The sequence below is a fragment of the Pinus tabuliformis genome, chromosome 7, assembly GCF_031772625.1.
Source record: "Pinus tabuliformis cultivar Carrire ecotype Pingquan chromosome 7, CPIR1, whole genome shotgun sequence".
Classification (NCBI taxonomy): Eukaryota; Viridiplantae; Streptophyta; class Pinopsida; order Pinales; family Pinaceae; genus Pinus; species Pinus tabuliformis.
In genome coordinates, this window is record NC_142293.1 from 315916758 (window position 1) to 315925230 (window position 8473).

At 30.2% G+C, this 8473-nt stretch overlaps 1 long non-coding RNA gene across 1 annotated transcript; it reads left to right on the top strand.

Moving 5' to 3' along the window:
- The first annotated feature begins 241 nt into the window (after window positions 1-241).
- Window positions 242-1480, top strand: LOC149247187 (uncharacterized). The gene is made up of 2 exons (XR_016265613.1): window positions 242-414; window positions 1302-1480. It is a non-coding gene; the product is annotated as an uncharacterized LOC149247187 (long non-coding RNA).
- The last annotated feature ends 6993 nt before the right edge of the window (window positions 1481-8473 follow it).

The following is an 8473-nucleotide window of genomic DNA, read 5'->3' on the forward strand; positions in this document are numbered from 1 at the left end:
ACTGCTGAATCTATGGACAGGAGGCCGATTTAGAAGAACCCTGTGTCTGTTGAATTTTGTCCCTAACCTAAAATTCATAGCTGCAATCCTGGCCATGATATCCGTCCAGCATTTATTGGAGAAAACTTACCGCTCCAGTTTTGGTTTATAGTCTGCACTGGCACAATCCAGGCCATATCCGTTCTGCATTTATTGCCGGAAAGCTCACCGCTCCCGTTTTGCTATATAATCTCCGCTGGTCTCCACTTTTTTAGCTGAACCAAGTTTGCATTGCAGTCAAGGGTTTTTGAATCATGGCGATAAGAGGTCGGTTTATCTTGGTAGTTCTCAGTTTGTTTGCACTGTTTTTCATCTTGTCTGTGGCTGCGGGAGAAGAGTCGAGGAAAGTTGGGATGGGTCAGAAAGGTGTTGAAGGTATATGGTATAGTTGTTTGCTACTTGTGTTTTTACTATTTTATTTATTTCAATGTATAATTATTATAAGCCTGAACTAAGTAGGCTGAACTGAACTAAGTAGGTTGAACTGGGCAAATTTTAAAGGTTGAACTGGGCAAATTTTAAAGATGGAAGTTTATTTTAAGATGGAAGTTTATCTTAAAATTTAGTAATTTTGGCGAATTTTATCAATTTTGATATCAAAAATTTTAAATTGTTTGATCATAATTTGTAAAAATGTTTAAATTTCTAATTATTTTATCTTAAACAATATATATTATTAGCGATTTTTAAGGTAAAATATTTTTATACTATAAAATTAAGGCGAATTCATATTTATAAAAATGAAAATTGGCGAATTTTTTAATTGGTGAATTTCCTTATAGAAAACACATGGAATATTAGCTTACTTGCTAATATTAACCCCTAAAATTTCCCATGGAAAATGTCTTCCTGCAAATATACTTAGTTCACTTTGAACTTAACTCTTCTCTGATATGAGGTTAACATAAAAATACCACTTTAAATAAAGTTATGCCACTTTGCTCATCTGAACTTAACCTAAAAATACCATAAACATTAGGATGCCACTTTGATCATCTCAATTTAAGTTGATTACACATTCTCCAAATATTCTGGAATCCTACTTGTGCAATAAGATCCCAGATCAGCAATCAACATAATGATGCGCTCTTGAAAAGCAAGTGAAAAAGAACTGTTTCTGTTTTTAAAAACCCACAACGTGTATGTGCCAGAACAGTGGTACGTTTCAACCTACTTACACAATCCGGGCCAAAATTATATGTACAATATTCTCAATTAATTATAACTTTAATGGTGATTGAAATATTTTACTGCTTTTGCAGAGGCTGAAATAAGTGGAGTCGATGGATATGGAAGAGGTTGCCGATACGGCCGTTGCTGTCGAATGGGCCGCTATGGCTGCGCGTATTGCTGCTCCAAAGGCGAGACTGCGCCCACTGAAGTTTCCGATCACAACTGACACATGAACGACTTGGTTTCCAGTATTATGTATAGATATATATTGTGTGATATTACATATAACAGCGAGGATATGGGTTGGGTTGCTTACTAGGGTAAGGAGACGGGAAGAACGTGAAGTTCAGCTTGGCTTTCGTTCGTCTTTTGTCTTGCGAAATAAGAGTCTGCATGTATAAATCGGAAATATAAATTATCATTGTGTCTAAGTCTGGCTGGTCTTTCAGAACAAGTTATCAAATTATCATTCAGTCACCACACGCCTTTTTCATTTTGCATGGAAATCATTTACAAAGAAGAGTTTTGGTTTAATAAAAAAGTTAGCTGAATTTAATTTAATTGCATATTTTGAGAATGGTTTAAATCTGATGGAGAGAAGTAAAGTAGAGTGGTTAGTTTGTAGATTTTGAAAATGTTTTAAAATCCGATAAAAAAGAGTGAACGGAATTAAATTGGTTGTTGAATTTTATTTTTATTAATTTAATTTTAAAATATTTCCAAAATTTCTTATATAAATAAAAATAACCAAATCAAATTTACAAAGTTAACTTTAAATTAACACCAAAATAAATAAGTAAATAAAAACACAACCTGCAGCATTGAAATATATATTCAATATACTAAATTCTGGAGAATAATTCTTCAGACATATATATATATATATATATATATATATATATATAATGATTAGAGATCAATCATGCAATCTTGTCTCGTAGGTTATTCTCTTAGAAACAACAGAAACAAAAAGTTCTCACTATAGAGAGAAACCACCAGTCTAATCAATTTTGCAAGTTTTATTACAAAGAGAGATTCAACCAGCGGTACAAACATTTCTATAAGTTATTTATATGGTTTATATATTTGTATCATAAAAAAGAATACAGATACAAAGTGTTTCATCGCCATAGAGAGATTCAAGATTCAACCTGCAAACATTTTTGCAAAGCAAGTGTATTTATTTTAAACTTATATAAAGAGGTAGCATGGTTCATATTTATTATGTATATACAAAGAGGAAAAAATAGTTTTCATAAAATTTATTTTTTTACCAACCTTTAAAAATATATATATATATATAATTTACTTATTTTTACTATATATAATTTACTTATTCTTACTAACCTTTAGATATAGGTATACTTACCTTTAGATAGGTATATATAGGTATATAATTATATAGCTATTATATTAAAAAAAATTAATAAATTTAATTTATATATAATAAATTTATATTTATATCATAATGATTAATATTTAATAAGATCAAAAATAGTTTATCCATATTTTTAAGATAGTATTTAGAATATTAAAAAAAAGATATTTAAAATAAATATCCACATAAATATTCCAATATCGTCATAGTTTTATTGAGTTAAAAATTAATAATATGGGTATTTTGAGAAATATTTTGAAATTTAAATTTAATACGAGTACTTGATGGACAATTTAAGAGAAAGTGATTTTCATTTTTAATTTTTTTTTAGTGTCAAGAAAATGACAAACTCTGGCATTCCAATGGGTTTTGGAATTCTGCAACACTCAATTTCACTATGAAGTTCATAGAGAATATATTCTTATTTTAGCAATGTTTATTTTTTCTTTACACTAGTGAAAATAAATTCCTTATAATTTCTTAATTTCCTTTCCCCCTCTAACACCTTATGGCACCACAATTTCTCCTTAAATTTTGAGGTAATAATATTTTGAATATTATCTTTGTTTTACAAAATCATCTCTTCCTTTATCTCCCAATGAAATCCTTATGCAACCCCCTTTTGAAGATGGTTTTGGCTAGAGTTTGAAGCAATTTTGGGAAGTCTTGTATCTTACATATTGTTTAACCTCTCTTACACATTAAATGCCCAGTTATAGCAATGTCTTTCATATTGTTTAATTATTAAATACTGGGTCATAGCATGCTCTCAATTGGGACAAGAGTCAATTTTATCTTGTATCTTACATGTTGTTTAACCTCTTCTTACACATTAAATACCTTTTCATAACCATGTCTTTAATATTGTTTAATTCTTATAGACTTGGTCATAGCATGCTCTCAATTGGGACAAGGATTGTTTGCATGAGGAAGATAATATAGGGAGTATTTTCTTTAATATTGATATTATATTATTTTAAATTATAATATTGCATTATTCTTTAAAAATGTTTCATTCTCAAACCTCATCGATATAAAATAATAAGAATAAAGAAAAATTTATATTAATGTAAAGTTACAAAAATATATATAGAAAAAGAAATACATCTAAAGTATAAACCTCACATCCATATAAAATAACATGAATAATGAAAACTTTATATTGATGTAAAATTACAAATGTATATATAGAAAAAGAAATACATCTAAAGTATAATAGGGTTGAAATTTAAATATTTCAAAACCAGATTTTTATTAATTTTAATTTTTTAATTTTAGATTTTATCTTAAACAAATTGAAATTTTAAAAGAAATTTTTGACATAATTTGAATAAATTCAAAATTTAAAAACAAAAATATATATGTACATAATTTGAATAAATTCAAAATTTAAAAACAAAAATATATATGTTTATTTTTTATAATTATTATTAAGATGATTTAAATTCAATAAATTTAAAATTAAAATAAATTAAAATATTTTTTATCAATTGTTTTATTTTCATTTTTATTAATTAAGCCAACATTTAAATGTTTACACTTATTTATAGACACTATAACATCTCCCCATACTCATATCTATATTAGTTTTAACTTTTTATTGTTTTTTAATTGAGTTGTCATGTAAATGTGCAAACATTTAGGTTTTCACACCTCCTTCTATACTGGGTTGTAAAGAGCCACTAGAGGGATCAAATTTCTTAACATCTATATGTTTATCATTTAATATTAAGCAAATAATACATGATATGGAATTAAATGATTAAAAAAATAGATTTAAGAAATTTAGTCTCTTTCAATATTTTATAAAACCTAATTTAAAATAATACATATTTACTATATTTAAATTAATATTTTAAAATAATATATGATTGAATCAAATAAAATAATATTTTTAATTATTTAATTAAAAACATTTTTATTAATTTTTAATTAAATTTGTTTTTCCCCATGATGGGCATGATCGACATGCAATAGAGGGGGCCTTGGGATCCCTACCATCATCTAGTTGATCACCATGCGTGGTTTACTGCGACAAGATGGGGGGCTCTTGGCGCATCAATGGAAGTCTCAAGAAAGAGGGAGGTTTTAGTGCTTGCTGTGGAGGAGGAAGACCTTAGTGTGTCTGTGGCGGGTGATGAGAACAAATGGGGAGTGGAAGGGTAAATGTTATGTTCACTGGTTAGGTCTTTGGCGTAAGCGAAAAGGTCGGGTGGTAAGCTGCCAGTGGTTGCAATCATCCTATGTGTTTGGTTTTGTGTCCAAGTATTCGTTTGGGATCCACGGATGCCACAAGTAGTGAAATTTGTATGGATAGTTGTATGCATCTTCTTTGGTCTCTGACCTCTCCACCTATTGGTTTCCCATGTGCTGCATCAGTAGAAATTCACCATCCAGCAAGTTCAGGTAATGCTTTATCACCTGGTCTAGTGTTTGCAGGTTGTTATCATTTTATGCTCTATTGTTAGTTTTTGGTTTATCATTCAAGGGGAATGGTGTCTTTGTTGGGCCAAGCCAGGCAACTGCTGGATGAGGAAGTTTGCGTTCTGTGTGAGTTATTATGGGTATTAGTAGGGTGAGGAGGTAGTTAGTTCCTGGCCTCTATGCCCCTTGTGAGGAGAACTATGTGCCTTCAAGTTTCCATTGGTGAGCACTTGTATCTCGCCCCTGTGATAGTAGTCTCACCTGGTCTAGGGGTTGTTGTGTATTGGGGTCTTATGGGGAAGAGGAATACAGCCTGTGTATGTTATTAGGGTGGGAGTGTCAAGGCTAAAGATCTCCTATAGCTTGAGGGGCCTTCATTACTGAATTATGTCCATTATACTGTATGGTCATTGTGATTAGATGTATGTGAGAGGTTGAATCATCTTTGTGGTGTTGGGTGGTTAGGGGTGGCCTAGAATTAGTCGAGTGATTCCCATCACTTGATTCCAGGAAGGTGTGCAGTTTCATGGTGGGTGGAAGGTACTGGGCAAGGAAGTGGTGAGTGTCAGTACCTATGGGAATGTGATGTTGTTCTACTTGCAACTATGTAAAGATAGTGAGGAAGACCCTGACAAGGGGGTGGCTCGTGTGGATGTACCAATAATAGAGGTAGTGGTGACTCTTCCTCCATAAGGTGCATTTAGCTAGCTTGGATAGAGAGGAGGATCTCTCTCAAATTCCTGTGAAGCCCCTCGACTAAGTAGTTCAGGCCACCTCCTTAGACTCCATTTTTGAACAACTTAGAAGGATCTAGGCCAACCTATACATCCTCTAGGACCATAGGTATGAGGAACACAACGATAATGTTGCTTATTGGAATGACTTTCAATTTACCCAAGAGGAAATTCTGGAGAAATTAGTACATGTCCTTTGACGCCAGCAAAATTCATGATCATCTGCGTGATAATTAAGATCGAATGGAGCATATTGAATTTCACCAGCATGACTAGAAAATTCAAAGGGAGTATCCAGCTCATTCAAATATGCATCCATTGCATCCACCACCTTGAAATGAATGTGATAGGTTGTGTTTTAATTTTATCATTTTTTTAGCTTGAATGGCTGAGAATCCCTCCGGAAATAAGGTGCAAATTGGGAAACCTTATGTTGTATATTCCAACTCTCCTCACCAACAAATCTGGTTAGAGCGAGGTAAGAGGAGATCATGACAATCAATATGTACTTTTTTTATCATCATTAATATAAAATCAGTGCTTTTATCAACAAAAAATAATTAAATATCATTTTTATTTCATCAAAATATATTAAAAATTAATTAAGGAATCTCTATTATAAAAACAAAATATAATTTGGAAAATAATATTTAATATTTTATAGATTATAGATTATTTAATTAATTTTAAATAAGGTTATACCATTGGGGAAAAGGAGGAGATCATCTTGAAGAATAAGGATAATATTAAAAATATTATTACTTTCAAATTTAAGGATAAGTTGTGGTACAATAAGGAGTTAGAGGGAAAAAGGAAGCTAAGGTATCATATGGAAGTGATCAACCCCAATCTCAAAAACCATAGTTATCATTTTTTCTTGACCAATGCTAAGAATAAAATGAACATTATCAAATAAGAACTAATTCTCACAAGCTTTAAAGTTAAATTGGACGTTGTTTAATTCCCAAAAACACCTTGGGACAAAAGAGTTTCTCACATTTGCGATACTAAGAGGGTTGGAGATGAAAAGTGTTTTTCTTAGATTGTCTCTCTTTTACTCACATGTGTTATAATTTTCAAAATCTTTACCACAATATCAACCGTCTTGACATGTTAAGTCAACAACACTTCAATGACCTAGTAATGTTTCTCTACCTTCTTTTTTATCATAGAAATAAAATGTTCAAAAACATCAAGTAATATATTACTTTCTTAAGGTTTGATAGACCATATTAATCTTAGTGGATGTTAATCATTATCATCATCACCAATATATTATTATTAAAAATAAATAAATAAATTAAATTAAATTTCTTTCTTTAACTATTAAGATATTTTTTAATATGAGTGAACTTTGTGTAATCATTTAATTATATAGTAATATAAAAACTTATAATTAAAAATAATTTCAAAATATTTAGAATTTTCATATAATTATTTATAATTTAATATACATTTTTTAATTTAATTTTAATTTTAATTAAATATTTTTTTATTAAAAAGTCAAATTAATTTTTTTTAAATACACCTGTAATATTTATTATTGTAAATTTTTTATATTAAAAGTATATTCTCCTTTAAAAAAAATATTTCATGTATATATTCAAAATGCATGATTTGCATTTGTTATAAATATTTTCATTTCCCCAAAAAAAAAACTATAATTTTCTTGCAACTTAAAAAAGGAACAAAATTAGATTTTGTATATGCTTGAAATAATTTGATATATGCAAGACCAGAGTCTTGTGAGAGCAAATAACAACCTCTCGGCTCTAAAAATAAAATAATACAAAAGAAAAGTTAAGTGTTATAATAGTCACTCAACTTGTCTTTCTTTCCTTTCTTTCTTTGAACTTTCTGCCATACCCCTGTAGATAAGTCAATAGGAACAACTTCCAACTCAAACACAGTCACCATAGGGGTTGGTTCTTTATCAAAATCCAAACTTTATGATACATGGACTCTATTTTTTCCCACCAACCCATCCTATTTGTGTGCCACAATTCTTGTGTGTTCCAATGCATGGATCAGTTCTATTTCTTGAACATTCTACATAAGTTGTGCATGCTCATCGAGATTTTAAGTGTTCATAGCATATTGTATTGGAGGGTCCTCCTTGATTTACTTGTCTTCATCCTCCTAAAAAGTGGGATCAAAAGGCTACCAACCTTTTGTTTTCTAAGCCTACCTATTTTTTGTTTTTGGGGGTTTTTAAGCTTGTGGACAATAATATTGTAAATATCCTATTTGAAAGCATGTACGAAATCTAAAGGTTGTGTTTTCATAATCCAAAGTTTGGATCCATTGAGAGGATTTATGTTTTAGCAAAATGCAGTTAGGCATACCTTTGCTTAAGTCTATTTCTACGCATATATGAGCAAAGGAATATAATCCTTGCTACATTATTTCATTGTCTACATTTTTAAAAGTACCCAAATTATTTCTAATGTCCTCTAGTAACTTGTGATGCCAAAATGGAAGAGGAATATTTGGAAACTTTACCTAGACTAGCATCTATGTTACCAACATTTTTGAATAATCAAATTTTGAAAACCATGGAGTGATGAAGAGTCATTCTTATCCCCTAAATCAAGGCCCTTCTTCCAAGAATTTCTTTATATCTTCTTGGGAATCAAACTTTACCAGGAAAAAAGCCTTTGGAACAAAGATTATGTAGGTTTTAACCTTGTTCAAAATTTACCTACAAACAGATTCTTAAAAAAGA